This window comes from Phalacrocorax aristotelis, chromosome 5 (genome assembly GCF_949628215.1).
Source record: "Phalacrocorax aristotelis chromosome 5, bGulAri2.1, whole genome shotgun sequence".
In the NCBI taxonomy this organism is placed as follows: Eukaryota; Metazoa; Chordata; class Aves; order Suliformes; family Phalacrocoracidae; genus Phalacrocorax; species Phalacrocorax aristotelis.
Genome location: NC_134280.1, coordinates 27,425,151 through 27,450,544, shown reverse-complemented (window position 1 = coordinate 27,450,544; position 25,394 = coordinate 27,425,151). Strand labels below are relative to the sequence as shown.

Genomic DNA, 25,394 nt, shown 5'->3' with positions numbered 1-25,394 from the left:
AAAAATTCTAAAAACCCACAAAAATCCTTCAGTGAAAAATATTTATCATCTTTGCTTTGGCACAGGTGGAAGAATTTTATCTACTTCTTGTGCTATAGGATCCTCTTCGCTTGTTATTTTCCACACTGGGGATGTCTGCCAGCTCAATTCTGAGGTGAAAATGGTACCTCAATGATTAAGCCAGCAAGCATACTCTTGAAAAATTAGTTCAATCTTTTTCCCATTACTCTGATTTTATGCTTAGGATTTTTTAAAAAATGCAGAGAAGTCAGACTAGCATTGGACCTCATACTACTATCGGTGTTTGACCATGACAGGTGAACCAGAAGCCTGAAAGACAGTGTCTTAACAGCCAGTACACCTAGCTGGACTAGGATAGTTGAATTTAGTTCATCAGTGTAAGTTACCACTCTCTTTTTTTAATAAATAAAAGTAAAATTCAATGTTTAAAAACTAGCTAAAGAGAATGTACTAATTCTTGTGGATGAAACCTTTTGTGCAATCTTAAAGACTCTAAATAATTACATGCCACAGGGGGAAGAATGTAAGTGTAAAATCTACTAACTGCACAACAAACACAATGCAAAATTGCAGGGTTCATATGTTTGGCCTCTCCAGCCTGGCCTCTGGAGATAAGAGATTGCCCTCATCCTGCATTACATGGCAAGCAGAGTTTCTGGCAGAGCTATGACTATAGCTTGATGGTGAAATTCCTTGGAATGTAAAATTAAGCACAACTTTACATCCATGTTAGCTCAGCTTAGATAAACTTGATATTGCAGAGGATATCTGGCACAGTAAGGCTGGAGGTTGCTGTCATTGAGATGAAATACTGTTTTCTGTTCTTTCAAAGACATGTATTACTTAAAAAGCTTGGAAAACACTTGCATTTAGTAATGTGATGTTCTTGTTACCAAATGCAGAAGCCTTGCTTTAACAGATGAGCTCTGATGAATCTTGTTTTGCCAATTTATGGTGTTGCTCTCCACCTTACTGAAGGTTATTGTTGTCTTATTAGAGTTAGCAGACAGCAATATAGCCTATGCTGTAGTGTATGCATTACAAAGTCCAGCACCTTCATTGAAAACGATGTTCTCCAGGAGTTAGAGCAGAGGGACAGGACCAGTGGCTCAGGCAGCAATTCTGAAACCCCTGTGGGTAGTTGCAGGGATTTAGTTGCATGTCCAGGCAAAGCAGCTAACTCCTGTTCACCAGGCAGGCTCTTGGGTATAGGAGGGCTGACTTAAAGGGCTAGGGGCAGCCTAGGGTGTTCAGCTGGAAATTATTTCATTAAAGCCTGTTAGGTTTCATTTGAAAATGAGGGGGCAAAAAAGGAGACCTGCTTATTCATGTAATCTCTAATGGGGAATACCTGTTTCCTGAACAGAATTTCCTGGTTAAATATGATGTCCTTTTGACCATTTCCATGGTCTCCTTTACTGGCTTTGAATTGGAGAACATTTTAAATGTTAAATACTGCCACATTCTTCTCTCATTATTTTTCTATTTTCTGAGTTTTCTTTTTTGCCCCTTCCTAGACATTATGACCAAGTATTCCTGTCAGCTGCTACGGTGTAACATGGGAGCAAGGAGATCACGAGGCAAGGTGTTCACATTTCTTTTGTCCATTCTTGCCCAGTAATGCCGTCTCCTGCTGTTTTAAGAGGAAGCGAAAATTTGATTCTTTATGGTGAATTTCTGTGGAAGGGGAAGCGTGTGTGAGGCCAGGCAGGGCTGAGGAAAGGTCCATTTTATCCAAAGCTGAGCTGTTTGAACCAACACTGTGGTGTTGCTCTGAATTTGTAACAATTGTTTTATTTGCCAAGCTCTGTACTCATGAGCAGTGCAAACTATACAAGTGTTGGTAGCAGAAATAAGGCATTTTCTGTAGCTTTTAATAGATTTTTTGTCATCAAATATTGCTTACTACAAAAATGTATTAATTCTTTTCACTGCATCAATATAATTTAGTATGTTCACCAGTGTATTTCATCTAATATTTCCTTCTGCATTTGCTCGCAATACAATTACAAAAAATTACAAACCAACTGAAAACAATGCAACTACACTTGTCTGTTTGCTTTTTCTTCTACAATGGCAGTTTGCCAGAGATGACATGCTTCACTAAATGTCACTAAATATTATGTACTTAGGACTTAATTATGCCTTTAAGGCACTGGCCCTTTCAGGGAAGAGAGTGGATAAAATTGCTTCCTTGAGAGCTTTGAGCCATGCTCTGCCTGAGAAAACACGACTGCTGGCAGTGTGGTGGGAAACCAAAAGGCAGGCTGAGCATCTCTTTGAGATGATGGAGCATATGTTCTTGCCCACACCTTCTCAGCTCTGCTGATGGGCGAGCTATCTCACTGCTCTGGGCATTAAATAAATTTCTGTCAAAGCTATGTCTGCATCTCTGGCCTCAAATGGTCTTTCTGTCCTGTTACCTAAAGCTTACATTTTGGAGGTAACTTTCAGGCTATGAAGCCTGACATACCAAATACTGCTAGGTTTTCCTATGCTAAAACATGGTATGACTGGTTAATTTTAAAAAAAGACCCACTTTGCAGGCTTTTTGTCCAGCACTAACACTGTGAGCCAGGAGGACTGAAGGCATGAGAGTCTAGATGGGATCTCAATGACCTCTGAAGAGGCTGTCAGACCTGGGGCACACAATTACTGGCAGTTTCTAATTCTTAACTTCTTGAAAATAATATATTTCATAGCATATTTATAAACTCCAGAATATATATATTCAGAGGCAACCCATGGGAGCATAGCTAAATCAGGATTATATTGTGCTGTGGAAATATGTAGGATGTAGCTGTTGAATAATTTAATGCTGCTTTTTTATCAACTTTTTAGTCTATTCGTTCTTCTTAGCATTTAGTCCACTCTCAAAGGTTCCTTTAAAAGTCTTTTCCAAAGTCAAACTACTACAAACTTCTACAAATGTGAATTGGTAAATGCTACTAGTAGTGCTGGATTTCCCAAGAGCTGTATCTCACGTCAGGTAATCTTGTTTAGAGTTTTAGCTCTTCAGACAGTTGCTTATTAACAAAAATAGTATCTCTGTTTCAAAATCTGCATAATCCAGGTTACAAAGCAACTGCTTAAACTGGCTAACTTCAGTGCCAAATTTCTTCTTCCAGTGCTTCCTCATGGTTCACAAAATCACTGTGCTGAGCAACAAGTAAGTTCAGGAGCCCGCCCTTGCAATTGCCTTTTCTCTGCCATAGTTTCTTCCACCGCTAATGTGAGCTTTCTCCAACTTGCCTCTGCTGTATGTCTTCACTCAAGCTCTCTCCTGGGATGAAGTTTTGATGAGATGAAAATGGCACTGGTCCTCAATGGCACTTGCTCCCTGGCCCCCAGTCAATGATTTATCCTCCTGACTGACTTCTTTTCTGAGTTTTTTGGGTACTTAACGCTGCTATCCATACATATATGAAACCAGAGATGATAGAAGCAAATCCTTTCATCATCTTTGCTATGTGTGTACTCAAACACAGCTGGGCTAAAATGTTATAGCTTAGAAGAAGGTAAGCAACATCTGCTCTAGTCTCAAGCAGCGTCTTGCAAACCAAAAATAGCAGAGCCTGAGTATTAATAAGTGAAACATCAAGAGCCACTGTTCACATGGGTTGCTTGATTTTACACTTGACTTCAATAGAGATGATGTCCTAGAACTGTTATCTTCCTTGCTGTGATATACGTGAAACACAAATGCATTCTAACTTACTGTCATCAGTGATATTTATATAAAGCACTGGGTTTACAATGGTAACTAATTTATTACTGAAATGAAATTTAATTGCACTTAAATAGTACTCACTCTACGACTTTTCCCATTCTAATATAAATGCACTTTAGCATGCTCCCTTCTTGCAGCTGAAATAATAAATGATTTCATAATTTGAGTTATTTGTGGGACAGTGGAAACGGGTTTTCTGTCAGTACAGAGCCATTTTATGAGCTTGTTACGGTGTGGGTATTCATTGCTTCCTCTCTTCTTGCAGAATAAGTCTCTGGACAGTAGTATCTTGCATTTAAATATTGTGGAGGAGCTCATGTTGAAACGAGAACAATATTGAGGGTAGATATCATGATATTTTTGCAGAAGATTTTAGTTTTAGTGACACACATTTAATAACACTTCTCTAAATACCTTCAAATGTGTACTTTACATTTACAGCCTTGTTCTAATGTAATTTCATTGCTATCAGTGCTTTTAAAGCAGACTTTTTTCTTTATCTTAAAGTTTATCAGTATGAAATGCTGCAATAGACTTAATAGGAAAACAATATTTCTGGTATAATGATCCTCAGGAAAAATATTGGAATTGTGCCAGTTCTCACAGGGAGTATTTTCCCAGTTCTTAGGTGAAATACAAGATGACACTCGTGCTAGAAGATTTTCAATTTTCTAAATAGTAGATTTCCTATGTAGTAGTTTTACAGAATTTATTAAATGATGCATGAAATCTTAAAAACGAGTTACTAACCCCACTTCTTAAAAAGCTATTAAGAGTATAATGTGAAATACACAAAACCTAACAAATTTCAGAGTTCAAGAGGGTTATGGAACCCTGACTTGGTATTCTAGTATATGGTGTGATCATTTATTTCTTTCTGTTTATTTCCCACCCTGCTTCCCCACCACCTTCCCCAATTCTTTCTGTGACAGGTACTTTTTCTCTTAATCTTTCAGTGTGTGGTCATATGCATTATTAACTACTTGATATTCCAACCCTACAATAAAACAAAAAGAAAGGTTAATGTATGCCTAGACTTTTGTATGGCACTGTCATCAATTGTGATATTGTGACAAGTATTAATAGATCTGATTTAAGGATTAATTCATTATGGCATACAGTGTGTGTATGAGAGAAAAATGTGTGTGATTAGATATAGATACTATCCATGTTTCATACACGAGGCTATAAGGTGCAACGTTAATACTATAAACTTAGCTGACATTGAGAGCTCAGTTTGGAAAAGATCTTAAAGTGCTTCATATGTTAGGAAAGTTAATCATAAGGACACGAGTACTTGTCACTTCTGCAAATTGCTCTGTAGGTATTGGTGTTATTCAGTGTCTGTAGGTGTAGTTGGTGCTCAAAAAACCATGAAGGGCTGTTACAGATTAAAGGACTGTCAAAGGAAGTTAGAAGTGGTTAGGTGCTCAGAGATCTGCTCCTGGTGGGTTAAGGCAGTGCCTGGATAACAAGCTGGGACCTGATAAACCCTGTTACAGAGGCAGCGCTGTAGGTATGGTGCTGTGCTTGGGCACATGCACCAGCCCAGCTTTGGAGCTATAGCTTGCCTCTGCCTGGCACGGAGTGTGGGCAGAGACATTCGTGTAATAAGAACATGGTAACAATTGCCCAAGCATTGTTATCCTGCCTGCTGTTGACTTTTTAAAATTGTGCTAGACTTGTATGCTCTTACATAGAGCTTCTGAAATTATAAACTTCTAAGAAATTCTATATGTGAAGGAATAACTTTTAGGAAGAAGTTAGTATCGATATTTGCAGTCCAGACCTGTACAATTTGAGATAATGGAGAAAAAAACCAGATCATAAGAATCAAGTACTAACAAAACATCAAATGCGCTTTTGGTTTTGTAAGAAAAGAGTAATGGAAGTTGGGGCTTCTGGTTTAATCTACAGTTCTGTGGCAGTGTGGTCTTCCATAAGATTTCTGCTTCTGCCACCATAACTTCCTCATTGCTTACATCTGCTCCTGTTCCTACAGCTCCCAGCACGTACCTGTGCCCTTTATCTATGGCTTTCTCCCATGTCCTTTGCCGAAGCATCTCTATTTTCCCATGGTGCCTGTCATTCTCTCCAGACCTGTTTCTCTGCCAAGCTGTCCTGGACATCTTTCCTCACTCGCTATTTCTTGTTTTTCTCTGCTCGAATAATGTACTTCTTTGTCCTTCCTTTTCCTTCTCTGCATGGCTCTGGTGTCAAGAAAGGAGGTGAAGTACACTGGCTTTTCTCTCTTCTACTTCTTACTCTTGAAGCAGTGGAGTTGTTATGGCAGAAACTTCAGAAGAAAAAATAACTGGGCTCAGCAGACGGCAGTATGGGCAACTGCATTCAAAATTTTGGATGCTTAAGATGGTCAGGCAAATAAAAACGTTATTAGAATGGAAAGATTTGAGCAGCTTTACTGGTAGACTTCATCTTTTGACCTAAAGCAATGTTTCCAGCTTGAAGTATGTCTGTAGCTAAGGATCCTGTTTCTCCTAAGATTTTGGCCGTTTTAAGAAGGGTAGGACTATGTTGCTTTAGGGATGTGAATGCGCAAGTCATGATTTCATGCCCAGACTATTTTTTTAAGCAATTGCTATGATAATGTGACATGATTTGTGCTATGGATGCTCTAAATGAAACATAGGGTTAAATCTAATGCATTTCTATACTAATTAAAATCTTATACTAGAGGTGGTAAAAGACAGTGGGTGTCCTCACTGGGTGAGTCAGTTCCCTCCATATTCCTACTCATTTTCCCTGGATCTTAAATCAAACAAACCCTTCTATGATCCCATAATCTGTACCCTCAGTTATTAGCAACAGCAATGCACAGAATTGAATGCAAAATGACCTTTTCTTTTACCGAAGTGGTTTACATTTGAATTTCTGCCTGCTGGTGGCTGTCAATTTATCGTATCTTCTAACACTTCTCTTTTGAGGATCTCCCCCTCTAATTTGTAACAGAAATGGTAGAGGTGGTCACTTCAGTTCCTGTTTGTCACTAATGCAAATTTATATTAATGTGGAATTAATCTTACTATCAACATATAACTTACAGAAATGCCATGATGGTCCACTAACGTACGTGCAACGTACTAGAATAGAGTGTTTACTGAAGTTGCCAACTGCACAATAAATTTTAGCTTACCAAACTGACAAAAACTAGCTGTTCAGAGCCACCATGAGGTACAGTATTACAGACTACACTGTCTCAATTTGTGCTAGCTGTAAATCTTACTTTTCAGAAGGAATACACAGAGATATACTTGGCGCGTTGTGTCAGCTATTGGAAAATAGAAGCTATTATCTTTTCTTAGAAGCAGTGGTGACAAAAACTGATAGCAAAGAGCAACTCCAACAATATGATTAATAATGTATAAGGCCAGAAGGATCCGTTGTTATCACATACAAACCATAAAACTTCAGCAGGTAAATTCTAGTTTGATCTAAACTATATATTAATTTAATAAGTGGAGGTGATGGAGAATTTACCACAATTAATACAGCTGTCTAACTGTAGTCGTCATAAAAAGGAGAAAACTGTAAATCGTGCCTGCAACTTAGAACTATGACTAATTCATTGGTGATTAAGTGTGAGGTCTTTGTTACCCTTCCTCGTCCAGCTTTGCAGGATTAAACCTTTTTCCACCACATATGAAGATTTTGACCAAAAAACTGGTAGATCCTCTTTTAACCGAAGTGACTGTGTGCTGTTGTCAGTGATTATCAGCAGCTCCACTCCCCTGCAGGCTGACAGATGCTGAGCCTGATATTTCAAGTGAAGACTGCCAATTTTTTTTTTTTTTTGCTGAGCAGAAAAATTGCTGTTTTCACAGGAAGGTGACCAGGATTCAGAGGTAATTATTCTAAATACGTATTATATACCTGGTCATTACTTTAAAAAATCTGAATAGACATAAGTGAGTATTTTTATACTCATAAACAAGTATTGTCAGCAAAACCAGAACACTTGTAACTGCAAATAAGGCAAAGGATCTGCTGTTTTATTGTAGTGTAATAGTTTTCGAAGTAGGGACAAGCCTGTAGAAGGCATTGGAGGTGAAGTGTCAGAGGCAAGAGGAGATTTTGCTATTAGGGGACTTTTTGGCATTAAGAGTAGAAATAATGACGGGGGGGAGGAAGGAGGGATGCCTGATTTTTTTGTTTTGTTTTTAAAACCTGTTACAGAAAGCATTTTTCTTTTGCTTCTTGAAACAGAGTTTTTGCTGTAACATATCAAGCTGGCTTTCGACTTTGAATGTCTTCTGTCATATAATAAGTATAAAGCTTTGCATTCTGAAGGAAATGATTTGATTTTAGTGAAACAATGTTTTGACCTGAAATATGTTGTTCCGGAAGCTTGTGGGATAGGAAATGGTAACCCTGTGTGGTAATGGTTCTTGGAGCTGTGCTTGATGGAGACAAAAATAGATTTGCTGGCTGCCGTATTCCTCCGGTAGGACTGCACTTTAATCAGGATGAAGGGATTGTACAGTCAGGGAGCAGGATTATGTGGCATGAGTTTTACCTAATGAATGCAGGTTCATTACCCTGGGCAGAGGGACAGCTCCTCTGTTTACTGAAGGCACTCATGAAGCACTGGACCAGGAGAAGAGACTTTCCCCTTTGAAAACCAGTTCAGAAATCATTATAGCAGGCTGTCCCAGACACCTGTTAGATGAGTTGACAGGAACATAGGGATTGACTTTAGTCTTCAACCACAGTATGGGTAAAATGGGGGCTTTCCTCTTCCTTCTATGCATCTTCTCTCCCTGGAGAACAATAACCCTTTGCTCTGTCCCTTTTGCATTGTCTCTGTGGCCCTGTGTCCTCCCCCACCAGTGCTCTCTTGCACGACACTTCTAAGACCTGGACACTCTTCCTTGTCCATAGTGTTTCACATCTCCATTGCTTAAACATCCTTCTGTTTGCCCCCAACACCTGCAGAGTTGTTCTTGATTACACCCATTGTCAGTTCTGCAGCCAAAACCATTTTCTGAGCTTGCTGTGCTGACAGTGCTCCCAGTTTCTGTTCACCTTCCTTTCTCCAGCTCCCTTTCAGTATCACATCAATCATAAACTAATTGACTCCCTACCTGTCACTACACATTCATTAATGACAGTTTGCCTCCTGCCCTGATTGTCCTATGACTTTGAGAGGCGACTGCAAGAACTAAAGAACAACACGCAGAGAGCTCGTGGACAGAACAAAACTGACAGTGAGGCAGACTACTTGTGAGGAATGAGAGAGAATGAAAAGACCACCACCACGAGGGTGTTTAGGCAGGGGGTGGTTTGAAAACCATGATGTTAAGGACCAAGGAAGAGAAAGGAGCAGGATATACTTTCATGGGCTGGCTTAAAGGGATCTAAGCCAATGCTGTTCTGCTGTAAAGGGATAGTCACACGTTTGCCTTCAAAGGCTTCCCCACCCCTCTTGCATGGGCAGCAGCTTTCACCTGGTATGGGTTGAGTTGGGTCAATTTGCTGATTCAGCCACAGTGAGCTGCTAAGGTTGGGGTGAAGAAGGGATGGCACTTTTTTCCAAGACCAGCAGTTTGGCCTTAGGCTGGTTTAAAACTACGATAAAAACATCTCTTTAGAAAGGTGAATTTAGGGTTCTGAGGAAAACAGAGGCAGAAGAGTGTCTAGAGGAGGGAGACTCTGTGTAGGAGGGAACTCTGACACTTTCCTGGGTCTTAATGCTTCTAGAAAGAGGAGGAGTGGGGAGAAAAGATATCAAAGTAGTTGGGAAAGGAGTAAATACCACATCCTTCCTTCTCCTCCCCAAAATATGAGGGAGGAAAAGGGAATGGTGGTATTGACTGAGCAACTAAATGAATTAGTCAAAAAGTCTGAAACAGTTGTCAACTTCAATTTTGCACATGACTTCAGTATAAGTGGGAAATTATTTTACTGCCACTTTGACTGCCTTTCTTCTCCGTCTCCTCTTTCCTCATTTCATCCATCTGTTGTGCCCTTTCATTCCTGAAGATATTTTTTTCTGTTTCTTGTAAGAGTAGTGATCCTTTAGTGTATGATTATGAAATGCTGAAGATCACAGGACCTTGATCTCTGCCTGGGGCCTCTACCTGCCTGTAGTGACATTTCCAGTGAGTCAATCTGTCCGGACAACGATATCTCTGCAACCAGAGCCCTGTTAATGAAAGATACAAAAATAAATTAGGCTCACCAAGGACCTGCCTTAAGCAGAGACAAGGCCGCTTCCAAATGAAAGCATTAATTTAGGCATATGGCTACTATGAACTTTCCTGAGTGTTAGATAAACTAACAACAGATGTGCCCACCTTGAATTAATAGGGCTTGATGTAGAGGAGAAAGGAAATCTAGCAGAAAACATGCTCAGAAAATTCAGTATTCCCCAAATTATATTTTTATATAAAAATACATAGATAAATAAAAACTTTATGATAAATTTTAAAAGATTTTTATCCATAATAATGATATTTTATGTTGATAACTAACAGGTATATACCAAGTAGGAGGATTTGTAACTAATACCACATTCTGCAAAAGGTGATATAAAAAAGTGTTAGGGAAAATGCTAGCTAACGGTTAGGTCTGAGACAGGGCTCTCTTCTTAACTCTGAACTTTAAGTCCAGATCCAGTTCATGTCTTTTATAGTAGGGTTATATAGCAGCTGACCTCAGCGTATGTGTCTGTCTTATTGCAGCTCTATTTGCTTTAAATCCTAATTTTCCTATAATCATAACATTCAGTCTTTGTTTTCCTCCACTCTAACTGTAGTAGAGATCCTTTAAAACCATGACCAAATTTTACTAGCAAATATCTGTCATGTGTGAGTAGTTTAATAACTAATAAATAAATTGATATCCTATCTTAATTGACATTTGTGCTATGCTTTCAGCTGAGCTGTTTTTGTAACCCAGCCTGCCTCCATGTGGAAAATCAGCTCTGACAAATCCAAAGCCCTTTACACCTTGCATATTTCTGCATTTTAGCAGACTTTCTGTTTAAATAACCTCTCATAATGGCTGTTGGCAGCAGTGCTGGAAATTAACTCACCTGCAACAGTGGGCTAGACCCTGGAAACAAATCACCATTATATGGATCCAGAGCTGCGAATCCTCTTTGGGCCAGGAAATGGTCTTTATCCTTGACCAGTTGGAAGGGGCGAGCTCTTAGAGTCACGGTATTCACCCAGTGTGCCTGTGGGTGTTGGATTTGGGGACAAAGTAGCATGTTTCTTTTTGAGTTTCCTCTAATAGACATCAGCAATTAAATTAATGATAGCTATTACCATTTGTTTCCTTTTTTTTTTTTACTAGGTTTCTAAAAAACTTGAGAGAGGCTTTTGAGAAAGGATGGATTTCTTCAGAAATATGAGGATTTCTCATCCTCAGGGAAATTTCTGGGTGACAAACTAACCAGTTGCTCTGTGTTGCCAACAAGCTGAACACCTCAGAATAATTTTTTGTCTCTCAGAAGCCACAGATTATCTTTCTTTGTATGCACTCGTGGCATTTGTTGGAGCTCTGGGCAGATTTGGCCCCAATATGTCTGTATCTTTTTATCCCGTGCATTTGTTTCCTCATTAATATTAGGAGCAGAGGAGGTTCCTGGGTGGTTTCTGTGAGATCTAATTATCATGGAAGACAGACTTTTATCTATTCAGGTATGTTTGCATGGGAGCGGGGCAGCAGGTGTTTATGCCCAGCAGACTGGGAAACTGCCAGGCTGTTCAGCCCAGGGGTAGTCTGAACTGTCACTGTCCTGGAGGGCTTTGCCCTATGCTGAATGCAGTGCTGCAGTGCAGTGTCTAACATAACCCTTCTTCCTTTTGCTGAGCACATTAAAATAGGTAATCTATACGTCGTAAGTCATCGTGATTCAATCTTAAGTGTATTTAATCTCCTTAAATGTCATTCAAGAACTGTAAAATACATTTTAGTAAACTTCTTATTTCAACAGTAATTTTACAGAGAAAAAGCTTGTTAATTTATGGCTAACTGTACATTCAGCTGTACCTTCCGTGTTCTGAATTTCTGAGTGGACTAGTGCACTGAATGGCAGCGCTAGAGGAATGGCCTTGCTGGTAGTTCAGAGGAGAGCTCAGGAAGTGCTTCTTGCTGGTGTTACCCTGGCAGATCTATGCTGTAAAGCAGCAAACCAGGAAGAACAATAAAAAAAAAATCAGTTGGATATTACAAAAGTCAATTAAAGGTACAGACACATGATGAACTTTTACAAGTAAAAGTAAGAGTCAAGTGAAGCTGAGTTATGAGTCTGCTGAGAGGGATGCATTTTTTTTCCCCCCGGACCTTTTTTGCGTTCTTTACTCAATAACATTTGCAATATGATCTATAAGCTCCCCATGTAACAGTTTTGAATGCTGCTTGTCTTCTTCTTGAAAAGAGAAAGAAGCATGATCCAGTACGCAGGATGAGAAGCTGAACAACTGCCTTCTGAAGTGACATTTAATACAGTGAGGAATCTAGTGCAGTGGTATTTTAATAGGACTAAAAAGATTTGATGGTACATTGCCTTAAGTATTAAGCTACAGTGCTTGCAAAGTGGTGTCCTTTGACTTGGAAGCAGGAGATGGTGCTTCTGAGATAGTTTTATTGTGAAATAAATCACAAATAAAACTTGTCGTCCTAAAAAATAAAATCTGCCATGTCATACTCATTTTCTTACCCTGTCAAGCGAATGAGACTAATGATATCAATAAGACTGCTCATGTTGCAAGTTACATACTTGGAAATGCAAGTGGCAGGTTCTGGTCCTACAAAGGTAATCAAAGATTGTAGGAAAAAAGACATGATCTGATTTGTGGAATTTTTACCATCTTTAATTGGCTGCCCTAAGTACAACCATCAAAAAGGTCTGGAATAAAATCACTATCTCAGAATGCCAAAAGGATTAAGAAATTGCCTCTTTATGACAAAACCATGTCACCTACAGATTGTCCTTGCCCCCAGCAGAGCCTTAATGAATATTTCCAGAAGAAAACTAGAGAGAATACTAAACCTATTAGTTAATGGTTATTCACAGTGTTAACACAAATATACTGTCAGGAGAATGCAGGTACTGTGGAAGGTATCAGAAAGCATGTAATTCTTCACTGGAAAACAGGAGCACCTGACTCTTCTCTTTTTTTTTTTTTTTTTTTTTTTAACACATAAATTTGTTGCAGTAAATTGTAATTCAGTTGTGACTACCTGATATTTGGACCAGGAAAATAAGTATTAATGTTCTCTTACTGTGACAACAGTAAGTTGAGATTTAAACTTCACATTTCTTTCTCTCTTTCCATTTATAGTATTTTCACTGAGATAATATTATTTTCTGTCTGCCTTTTGAAGAGCTTACTGCAACTTCAGAGAATCTCAAGACATCAGAAAAATACTTTTTTGTGATCCCTTTTGTTTATTTATAAAAGATTATTTAATGGAATTCATTCTTTCCAACTTGCACTCTTATTTAAAAGTCGAAATCCAGTTGCCAAGCAAAATAAACACAGCAGGGTAAGCTGCTGTGGAAAAACAAGGCATCAATATGTAATTTTGTTGAACTGACAAAGTAAAGTCATAATATTAACCTAATAATACTTTCATAGAAAGCCAATCATAACATTATTTAAATATTGTAATAATAGATTTTGAATCGCAAAAAGCCTTATAAGATAAATTCCTTTGCTTTTGCCATGAAGATGCGTGTTTTCTTCTTCACTTAGAGATGTTAGTGACTTATAAATCAAATTGTTTGTAGTAAAGTAGGTAAGGCAATTGGCTTTGTCCTAAATATTCTGTAATATCCTTGGCTGCCTCGTGTAATGGCACTCTTGAACGTCTTGCTTCGGAAGCAGTGGTCCGCAGATGTCCCTGCACATTCCTCCTGGTCTCCAGGAGTCTTCAAATAGCTGGGGTTGGAAAAAGGGTGGGGGAGTAGATGCCTCTGATGTACCTGCACAAATGCTTTTAGTCTTGTAGTACTATACCTGTAGGAGCACAACAGGTTTTCATACTGATCTCAATGAATTTTTTTTTGTTTAAGTAAAACTGCCATAGAGAGGGAGATAGTCCAGCAGGATACAAAACCCTGCTGTTGTTTGGACTGCAATAAACCAACCTAACATGCAAGTAGCAAAAGTATTTTGCTAGCTCACAGGTATTGGATGCTATTTTCTTTCCTTCTGATCTAATTTATAACACCAAAAATGGTTATAAATTGTTTTGTCTGTTTTTCTGGCAACAGAAATTCCTGAGCAAGGAGATTCATGCTATAATGGAGAACTTATCTTTTTTTCCTTTTCCTTTTTCTTTTTTTTTTTTTTTTAATTTGGAAGCTAAGTGACAGTTTAGTTCTTCCAACCTGTGATGGATTAACAGGACACTGAGCAAAAGTAAGCAGGAACTGAAGCCTTTCTTCTGTTTTGGGAAGCCTGAGGAGTACTACTTGGCTTTTGGTTTTGGGGTGGTGGTGGTTGTTTGGTTTTTTTTTTCCAGCAGCTTTTCAAATGCTGATCTGAAGAAAACCTGTGTTCAGGGCTATAAAGTGTGGTTTGTATTCTTAGAAATAGCCTACTTTATTTTTACAGCTATATCCATGCATAAAACAGCATACTACCTCTCCCTGTGAATCCATGTTAAAGGATTTTTAAGTCATTCTAAATAGTGGCACTGTGAGTTATCAGGATTCAAGCTCTACAAAGTCTTTGAGATGACGAGCAGAGCATTTTGTGTAACGAAGCCCCTTCCTGTGCACCAAATGTGAGAACTAGTTGGTGAAACTTCAGTGCTTTTCACTCTGAAATATCGCTGTGTTTATTACTCTTCTCCAACAGAGTGTGTAGCCCTGAATTGCCTGCCAGGAGAGGTGAGCCCAAATGCCTCAACACTACTGAAGTCTTTCCTTCGGCTGGAGTATCTTTAGAGACCAAAAAAGGGAGTCCTGGGGTTGCCCTTGCCAGCACAGGCAGTTTAGGCATCTGGCATACTGACTGCAGTGGAAGTCCGTTTTCCACAAGATAAGGGTGTTTACAGGAAAAAATACCATCGGAGGACTTTTCACATAGGTGAAAATATGTTCTCTCATTGACAAATTCATTCAGGATTTTAAGGCGCTAGGATTTAAAGGATGTGTCTGTTCTCACGGAAGTACATGACATTGCTCTCCATACAACATTCAGCAAAAACAAGCACTTGATCTCTTATTTCCTTCCCTGCTTAGCAGGTTGAGGAGTGTGTAAAGCACCACATCTTTGATGTTTCTGTCCTGGCAGCAGAATTGACAGAGCGTGGTATATCCTGTGAGTCGAGATGATCTCTTGTCCTCAGACACTGGCTTTTGAGATTAACAGAGCCTTAAGCAGTGGCAATTTCTGTGGCTGTAGCCTGGATAAAACTTGGCTGTTCACTGGGAGCTTTAACATGTGGAGATGGAAATGCTTGGGTTAAAAGAATAACCAGAAACTAATACTTGAGAGGTTGTGCAGGTTCTTCTGCTAATCAAAGCACTAATGCTTTTCATATTATGCAAATCCCATTGTATTACATGTGTATAAACTGTACAAATATTGTAATTCCCTAAGTAATAGAAATAATATGATTTAGCAGGGAAGACGCCTTTCTTAAAGCAATAAAGACTCTGGATAGAGCAGAGACCAGAAAAAATGAACATATAAGTCTTAAATTACATCTCGTTGTCAACCACTAACATGCAAGTTACATTAGGACATAATGTTTCATGATTTTTTTTTTTTGATTACTGTAATATAAAGCTGCATTCTCTGCCTTTCTGCTTTATCTTAATCACGTGCTACTCCACAAGAGATCTTTGGGTACTGTGTGCTGTCAGCTCTCTGCAAAGCCATGACACAACATGGAAATATGAAAGTTGAAAACTTTTCTCCAATGTTTCTTTGCATTGTAGTGTAAGAAAGGGTGATGGAATCAGGCCTGTAATCTTTGTAGAGCAGACACACAGTTCGTGTGAACACCTGTATTTTCATGAAATTAAACTTTGCCAATGAAAAAAAGTAATTTTATTTTTCCTATAACTAGATTCAAGTGATTCAAAATACATATATTTGTTTATTAGTGTATTTCAAAGTACTGGTACCAGAGGTAGAAGATGTTTCCTCATCAGAAAAATAGGTGAACCGTGAATGTAAAGAAGGCCTGAGCTCCCCAAGTATGAGTATGTGATTCTTCTGTAGCTATTGTCTCATAGCCCTTGACAAAGGGTTGACAGCCCAAAATGTTCAGTTGACAAATCTTTCTATTTTCTCCCTGACCCCTCCTTACATGAGCAGTCTGCAGAGTTCAGACCTTGGCAAGCTGCAGCACCTATAAATACTGGGTTCTGTAGCTGAAGGGTAGAGCAGGTAGCACAACAGGCACCAAATATGAAATGCAGATTCAGGTGGATGACGTGGTGTCCAGGCATGTTCTATTTCAAACTATAGAAAATGGGGTGGGACTTGGTTTGGTATTCAATGCCTTCTTCCAGGATATGAAGAAAAAAATCAAAACACCTTGTCAAAATAATCCATAGTCTTACTTCAGGACACCAAAACTCTGGTCTCAATTTTTTTTAAACTAAATTAATTAAGCAATAAAAACTACACACAACAATGAAGCACATTCACAGACGTCTGGTGCCTATTCGGTTCTCCCTTCCAATGAAATAGTACTACAGATCTAGATGCTGGGACACTAGAAGTAGTTAAAACTCTAGTGCTGTAATGATATGACATCATCTTCATCTTCAGCAGAGATAGAAAAATGGGTTCTTCTGATTACAAAAAAATAATCCTTGCTTTAAAATTATTAATTTTATCTGAGTTAAAATCACCAACCGTGATAAATTAAAGAGAGCCTCTGAAGAATTATGTTGCTTTAGAGCCCGTATTGTCTTCAAACTACGTATCAGTTTCTAAAGGTGTCTGAAGACTTCTGTGGCAGTCACCAGTGTTGACCACTTCTTAATACATACATCTTCACCCTCTTTTTGCAACCTTTGTCCTTCGTATCAAGTTACAACAGAGAAAGATTTTTCTTTAAGCAATGCTCACTAAACTAAAGCCATAAACTCCTCTCTTTTTGTCCTGCTTGCCAGAGGAGGTGTGTGACAATTCAATTTACTGTTGAAGTGTGAAACAACTTGCCTCTGGAAATTACTAAAGTTGTGGGGTTTTTTTTCTCGCCCCCCCCCCCGACACCTTTTCAATGTTAGTTGCTCGGCATGAGTAAACTTAAGTGACTCTGATTTTAGCCTTTGGCAGGAAAATAAATTTTACAAGCAGTTTAAATTACAATCTAAACAGCAGTAAATAGAAATTGTCCATTGCAAACAAAATGCCTTCTTTTGTTTTAACAGCAAGTGTTACTTGCTCCTGTGCAGTATGGCAACTGGTTTCTGTAGAGGGGCAAGGGAGAAGCAGGGTGTACATACTGGCAGCTTAAATAATTAACATTTGAGCTCTGTGAGGTTAAACGTGTGAAATATAGGTTAATGTACAGAAAAACACATCAATGGCTGTGACATAGTTAGATACACTCCTAATGGCAGATATATGTAATTCAAATTAGTGCATTATTAAAGTGCTACATATTTTAGTTTTATCTGAAGTGACTCATTTTTGACAGCCTGAAGGGGTGAATTATTTTTACACACCTTTGTAAAAAATTGTAGTTGAAACGTGGGTAAGACCTCTTTACAGTACTTAAACTGTCAGATAAAACTATCAAAAGACTTTTTTTATAATGAAAAATTATTTTAGTTTTATATTTAAGTTCTATTAGCTTTTTTTATACAACCACTACCAAAAAACCTCATTATCGTCTGTCTTGTAAATGGCACTAAACTTCAGGGTAGGTCAGTGACTGGACTAGTCATGTGCAATCAGACCAGCTCTTTTATGTGGGCCAGAAAACTGGTGATATATTATTTTGGCTTAACCTTTGCAGGTTTGATGATCTCAATGTGAAAGCTGCATGTGGAAGGTACTGCATTTATGTGATGAGCAAGGGAGGAACGTCACGTTACCTAAATACAGACTCAAGTCCCTCTCCAGCCAGTAAAGTTGGAGAGTATTTCAGAACAGGACTCTAGGGCCTCTGGGTCCTCTCCTGAAGGAGACTCTCCTACTGTGGACTAGAAGGAGTCAGGAGAGTAAACCACCTAGCAAACTTGGTGGCTTTGATCTTCAGTGACAAATTTCTCCAGGTCTTGACTATTTTCTAGAGGGTATCAGAACATGCCTGAGGAGGTGTAGGGGCTGGTCACACAGAACCCAACACTGAGGAAAACAATATGTGGCAGTACTGGACAGGAAGGAAAATACAGTTGCACTAAACTTGTGAAGAAAAGTGGTAAGGGGCTAGTCCTGTGATATAACTATGCTGCAGATTGTATTCCTTGCAATTGTGCCAATTAGGAGCCAGATTTATCTGTCTACATCCTGACTGTTAATTGCCTACTTGAGCAATAAGTTTGCTGTGAGCGTACAGGAACTTCATAGCTTCGTGTTGGATTGTTGGGCCACTCTTCATTCTGGGGGAAAAAAAATTATTTCAGAAAATTATTTCAGAAAAAGTTGATTTTTCTCTGGGTCATTCTGAACATACCCTTAGAGATAGTAAGCAGACACTTGGTATATCTCAGCAATTTACTGGTCTGTCTGCGTGACAGAATCTGTCCAAACAAGCACTTGAGATTTTAAAAATAAAGCCATAGTAGTTTACCCGCTTAAGTCATGCAGCTGGTTTCCCAGTTCATCCTCTTCAGTAAGAGATGCCTCAGGCTGTCGCTAACTACTAAAATTCATTTCCAGCATGCTGACAGCATGTTTTCATGAATGAGGGTATTGTTACTGGCAAGGTTATTAAGAAACTGTGCTGAAATAACAGAGGAAATCAAAATTATCTTGTCTGTCTCAGACCTACCTCTTCTGACTCTTCAGGATAGTGACAATTTGAAGCATAACAGGTTAACACCTTTGATTTGTGTGTAGGGTGGAGTTCAATGGGGAAAAGAAATCTGAGTGTCCATAACAACAGTGACACTAGAGGAGAAGATCCAATTGGCATTAAAAAAAATAGTTTGCTTCCCAAACCTCATTATGAATGATTCTGCATTTGTCCTGTGCAAGTTGGCCCAAGATGATGTTTAGAACCAAAATGGATATTTGTGTCCTTAACTAGCTAAATGCATTTTAACCCTCCAGAAGAGATCTTTGTACTTTCTCATTATTTTTAGGGCTTTTTGGTGTTTTCTTTTTTAAAAGCTATCTTCTCTAGTCTCTAGATTTTGGACTGTTAGAAAAGGATGGCTTATTTCTTTAGATTTGTGACTTATCTGCTGTATTTGCTTTGCAGTTTAACACTAACTTAATTCAATATCATTATTAATTCACTAATTTTATTATACTGTTTCAGCTGCGACTTTACTTGATAATAGTTCTGCAACATTTCCCACCAGATCAATAGAAATGGAGAGTAGTTCAAGCTAAGTGATGGATTTCTTGAATGTTAACGTCTACTTCAATTTTGTACATTTGTGAGAAGAAGGTACTGAGGAAAACCATTTAAGGTGACCAACTGATATTAACCTAGCTCTGTGAAAACTAGGAGCTGGTGATACCCTGCTGGGCACCCTGACCTCATATCATGCCTCACATGCTGAAGAAAGCAAACTCTGGAGCAGATGCTGTGGCTTCTCTTCCCTAACCTTGGAGGCTTTAGCAAGCATTCTTTTCCTTCCTGTAATCCATCCCCATCCTGGTTCTCAGAAGATGTGAGCTTGGCTTACTCCGTATTTAACCCCTTTTGCAAAGTATTTTGTCAAATCAGGCCCACTCTTGACAGAGGGATTTAATCCAGCTGAAGTTTTGATGTAGTCATGGTCACTGGTACGTAAAATGCTTTATTTAAAACATATTTAATGTATTTAGTGTCTTGAATCAGGTAGGGACTTTGGCATTGCTGTTAGCTGCCTCCCTTGACACTGAAGAGTTGAAGGAAATCCTAATGTGTGAACAGCAAGGTGTGTTCTTGCCCTGGAAAGAAATCTTAAGTTTATATTGGCATGTGTTTGTAGAAAAGACAATAGAAATATATCTAATTAGGAAAAAATTCTCAGTTAACATTTCAATATCGGTGATTACAAAAACTGATCTAAGACCCATATTCCCTTTGGCACAAGTACCGAGAGGTGAAAAGAGCTGAACCCATTGCTGGTGTAACACAGGTGGTTATTTTGAAGGTGCAGTAGGGAGGTGTCTGTCTTGTTGATCCCGAGCCAAGAAGCAGGCTCACCAGTACATGCCACAGCACCTGGTAGGTAATAATGTCCCATTGGCAGAACCATGGTACAATCCAGCCCTTGCTGGACATCGCACAGTGTGTTGAAATGGATGCGTTTTGGTGGAAATACTGTTTTGGAAAGGAGAGGTTGCAGAAGAAACTGCTGGAGGGTTGTAGGGTGCCCATGCTGTAGACTGTATGCCTGTGCCCGGGTCTCAGGGCTGGCATGGGCACTGCCAGTGTGGCTGTGAGGGATGCAGCCCTATTGGGTAAGGTATGGACTCAGGCGCCCTGCCCAGAGGCACACAGCACTGCCCAGCAGCAGGGTCTGGTTTTTGCTCCACAGTGTGCACAGTTTTGTTATACATTCACCAAAGTGCAATCTGTACTCTGTATTTGTAGCTAAACCTACTGATGTGTCAAAGCAACAAAAACATCAAAGAAATCGATGTCCTACATTCAGTGTCCTCAAAGTTGACTTCTTCCAAATTCTTTAGTTCCCAGGTGTGAAAACCTGCTCTTGCAAAAGATTGTGGAGCTCCTGCCATTGACATTTTCTAGTCAAACAGGGATTTCCTTTGAAAACGTTCCCAGCTGCTTCAAACAGGATAGTGCTTATTGATTGCATCCCTGTAAGACAGGCATTTGTGTTTCCTCTTCCCACCTTTCCCCCAGGAGAATTTTATTTCATATATGAAAAGATCAATAACAGCAAGAAAAGTAAAGCATGAGACATGGAAGTCCTGTGGAAGATTAAACAGTTACTTATGCAAGTTAAATTAGAATTGTAATAAATTTGCACAGGAAATGAATTAAGATGGCTAGCTTTTATGGAAAAGGGATTGATCTTTGTAGTGCTTTTTATTACTTGTTTCACTGATAGTTTTTTTATCTATCTTCCTCTTATTTTTTTTAATCCACATAGGATTAGTTTCTGATTAATTCAAACTCTACATAGATTGATTAGTGACTTTTAATCTTTGGTGTCTCCTCCCCCTCCATCTGAGCCTTGCTAGTTTGTTTTAATTTTTTTATATAATTACTCAGAGGCAACAATATAAGCAATATAAAATATTATTTTGATGTTTTTCTGTGTTGTTAAAATATGTTGGGCTTTTCTCCACTCATAGCTAAAAATGCTGCCCCCAACCCATTCCAGTACCTGGTAAATGCTTATACTGTTACTTTTAGTGGCAAAGCCCTGTTTATAGACATGTAGGATATTATTACTGCCTTGGTGCTAGGTGGAGCACTGAATTACCTTGAGGAAGCATCTTTATTGTTCACTGAAGTATATCTATCACCTTGAAACTACAGAGAAATTGCTATAGGACTGTAATAAGAGCAGCCGTCCAGTCAGGCTTTCTTGACAATGTTATCCCATAATACTGCTGCTGTGGTCAGCCGGTCCTAGCTGCATGCACTGCGCCAGGGGTGAGCGGTACAAACCCCTTGGCTCTGTTTGAGGTACTGCTGCTCGCCCAGTGGCTATAAGGATCGTGGCCATGGTGCTCTTCTGCGAGCTGTGCGTGGGGTGAGGCTGCTGCTTTCCGCCGGGATGCGTTAGTTTGGGTTTGGGATTCCCACCACCTGACGGGTGGGAGTGCAGACTGACGTCCTCGCATCCACCCTCTCGTGTCCTCAAGCTTTTCACCCAAGTTTCCTGAAGGATTGCTTTAATTTAGATAGATAAACTTGGCTTTATCTGCCATCATATCTGACACAAGAATGCTCCAATGTGGCTGAATCTGGACTATTAGTGGTGTTTTGTTAAAGGTATGTCCAAAAGGTCAAATGTCATTAGGCAAGTTCGAAACTATCTTGTATGTGTCAGGATTTGGGCCACAGGCAATCAGCTGGTTTTCCAGTCAACCAAGGGTGAGCATGGGTTTGCTGGAGGGAGGGAACATACTAAAATAATCAGCTGTGTTTCTGGATGGTAATGCCCAGTGTTATTAATGTCCTTTTTCTGTTTATTATAGGACAATTTTGACACCTTAGGGAATGATTACATAATGTCTATTTAACTTTGATATTTTGCATTATAGCTGATGTGCACTAGTTTGTGGTCTGGTTTATTCATCAGTTTCACTAAAAAGCACTTTAAAGGAATATGCTGCTTACCAGCATCCCTTCTGCTACTGCCAATCATGCCACAGTATGAAACTGGAACCTATGGTGATCATTGAGTTCAGGTTCCTGTATAATGGCCGCTATTTTATATCCAGTAGGCCTCTATGTAACATAGCAAACTGGAGTTGAATTTGGGCTCATCTACTCAATGAATTAGAGCAAAACATAATTCTGTGACAATACTACCAGCCAGGTCATCTAGAAAAAATAAATAAATCATATAATGGCATGTATAACTTTTTCCAGTTTATCTAATTCTCGCTTTTTCCTGTGAGTGCCTTTGTAATTTCCCTGCAGCATTTAAAGATATTAAAAAAATAAAAATATTTTCAAACACACAAAAATGTAGAGCAGCTTTGTGAAAGCATAAGATTGCAAGTGTAACACTAAAGTTAAGGGTTAAATATTTTTCTTTGAACACACAACATATTCCTTCAAAGTTATCCTGTTCTCCCTGTGACTACAGCACCCCTATTGACATCAATTGGAGTTTAATACAAGCAGATATTGTAGAATAGACTTCAAGGGAACCTGTGTGATGATCAGAGAAGAGAATTTAACTCTTATTACTTAGCAACTGAGAAAATAAAAATTATATATTGGAAACTCCACTTGTATTCACAGCTGGCAAGAGCAGTATTACAGGTATGGTATGGCCTGATTCTGCTTCCAGTGGGAAGAAGAGACACAGCACTGAGCTTCAACTATCCAATTTTAAATGGGGGCTTATATAAAAAAAAAAAGCCACAGGAAACGGCAGGAGTACGCAGGCTCGTGTGGCTGTAGTGTGAAACAGATGTTATCCTAGAGGAAGAGAATCTAATTACCTCTCCTGGACAGGAGGAAGCCCTGAAGTCTGAATGTCTGCCCTTTTACATCTGATGCTTTAAAAAACAGTGGGGGCAATATTACCTCAATATTTTTAGTGGTGACTTTATCCCAGCAGACCTTATAGTAGATCAGACATCATTATTCTGAGTTACTCAAACTTTACAAAAGCACTAGCATAAAACCAGCATAAAAGTATAAAGCCAGCAGAAATGCAGTATATGCTATGTCTAGCTGGGTTAGAACTATGTTAGTTCTGCCTGGTACAGGTCCGATCGGCACCTCAGCAGCACACAGACCTGCTGCCCCCATTATTTGGGAACCAGCCACGTGTATCTTTTGCAGATTAGTAATAGAGGAAACAACATCACTGAAATTAATGCAAAACTTTAAGGAACTGTGCGCAAATCTTGCAAAAGGGTGGCCTTGTAGAGGGTCCTGTGTGCAAAAAGTAATCAGGACAGGGCATATTTGACTACAGACTTCATGGATCTTGTGTAGGTGGTGTTTAGTTAACCCTGGAGATTGCAATCTTGCGTTTAAATCCTTGAGCTGTTGAGCTGTAGCAAGCATCCTAGGGTAGAGATGTGCCTGTTCTTACATGAGTAAATGCTTTTAATGATGGTGTTTGCCCCATGCATTGTTCACTTATTCAAAGTACAAAAATGGTAGTCGCCCAGCAATTAAATAATGGAAAATCATAGTGTGAGTGGTGTGTGTGACATGTCTCGAGCCTACAGGTGGACTGATTAGTGCTGACAAGACAGTTGGCCTCATCCCATGCTAACTGTGGGCATGTGGTTCTCATATCGGGTTGACAGTGGAAGGCAGGAAAACAAACCTTTCAGAGATGTGATCGTAGTGGAAAACTCCAAATGTTTTTATCCCTTGTGTTCAGTGAGTCTCTGACCCCGTGTGCTGGTGACCTGCCTCTGTTGGCCACCACTGCACTAAATGAAAATGGAACTGTATATGTTCTTTTCACATAGCTTTAGCATGTTTTAATAATGGACAATAATATAAGTTTCCTTTCAAAATCAGAGAGAAAACAAACATTGTATCAGCTGTTGCTGGAGGTTATAGTCAAAACATTATTTCTTTATCATTTGGTAGAAACAAACCTGGCAAAATATTGATATGCAAGTTGCTTTATATCTTTCTTTGTCTTTATTCGTAGCCACCCCCTCCCATAATGCTAAATTTCCCCGAGTGCCATCTGTCACTATCCTCTGTGATTAAAATAAAAAAAGTAGAAATTAGTCACAAGATTATGTACCGCATCTGTGGGGGCAATAGCTGTGATAAAACCATCCTTGTTATTAATTTTGATGGCAAAATCCCACAATGGGTGAAAGTAAAGAATAAACTTCCTCCCATCATACACCAGTGGGTAGCTGGATAAATGGATGTAAGATACAGATGTACATATGATACGTGTTGATGTAAAGACCTGCTTTATCCTTGCAGCTTTTTATATTTCTTCAGTATAGAATCATAGAATTGTTTAGGCTGGAAAAGGCTTTTAAGATCATCAAGTTAAGCCATTAACCTAGCACTGCCAAGTCTACCACTAAACCATGTCCCTAAGTACCACATGCCTTTTAAATACCTCCAGGGATGGTGACTCAACCATTTCCCTGGGCAGCATGTTCCAGTGCTTGACCACTCTTTCAGTAAAGAAATTTTTCCTAATAACCAATCTCAACTTCCCCCGGCACAGCTTGAGGCCATTTCCTCTCGTCCTATCGCTTGTTACTAGGGAGAAGAGTGCAACCCCCACCTCACCACAGTCTCCTTTCAGGTAGTTGTAGAGAGCGATAAGGTCTCTCCTCAGCCTCCTCTTCTCCAGACTAAACAACCCCAGTTCCCTCAGCCGCTCCTAAGACTTGTTCTCCAGACCCTTCACTGGTGGCCCTTCTTTGGACACGCTCCAGCACCTCAGTGTCTGTCTTGTAGTTAGGGGCCCCAAACTGAACACAATATTTGAGGCGTGGCCTCACCAGTGCTGAGTATAGGGGGACAGTTGCTTCCCTACTCCTGTTGGCCGCACTATTTCTGACACAAGCAAGGATGCTCTTGCTCTTCTTGGCCACCTGGGCATACTGCCAGCTCATATTCAGCCAGCTGTGGACCAACATCCCTATGTCCTTTCCTGCTGGGCAGCTTTCCAGCTACTCTTTCCCAAGCTTGTAGTGTTACATGGGGTGGTTGTGACCCATGTGCAGGACCCAGAACTTGGCCTTGTTGAACCCCATACAGTTGGCCTTGGCCCGTTGATCCAGCCTGTCCAGGTCACTCTGCAGAGCCTTCCTACCCTCAAGTATATCAACACTCCTGCCCAACTTGGTGTTGTCTGCAGACTTACTGAGGGTGCACTTGATCT

General features: G+C 39.5%; 1 long non-coding RNA gene across 3 annotated transcripts in view; it reads left to right on the top strand.

The window, feature by feature from the left end:
• Positions 1-7,567: 7,567 nt before the first annotated feature.
• The window catches only part of LOC142057502 (uncharacterized), a 146,488-nt gene continuing 128,661 nt past the window's right edge, over positions 7,568-25,394 (top strand). For all 3 annotated transcript variants that reach the window (XR_012660665.1, XR_012660666.1, XR_012660664.1), the window contains exon 1: positions 7,568-7,614. This is a non-coding gene — a long non-coding RNA (uncharacterized LOC142057502). The remainder of the gene's footprint in view (positions 7,615-25,394) is intronic.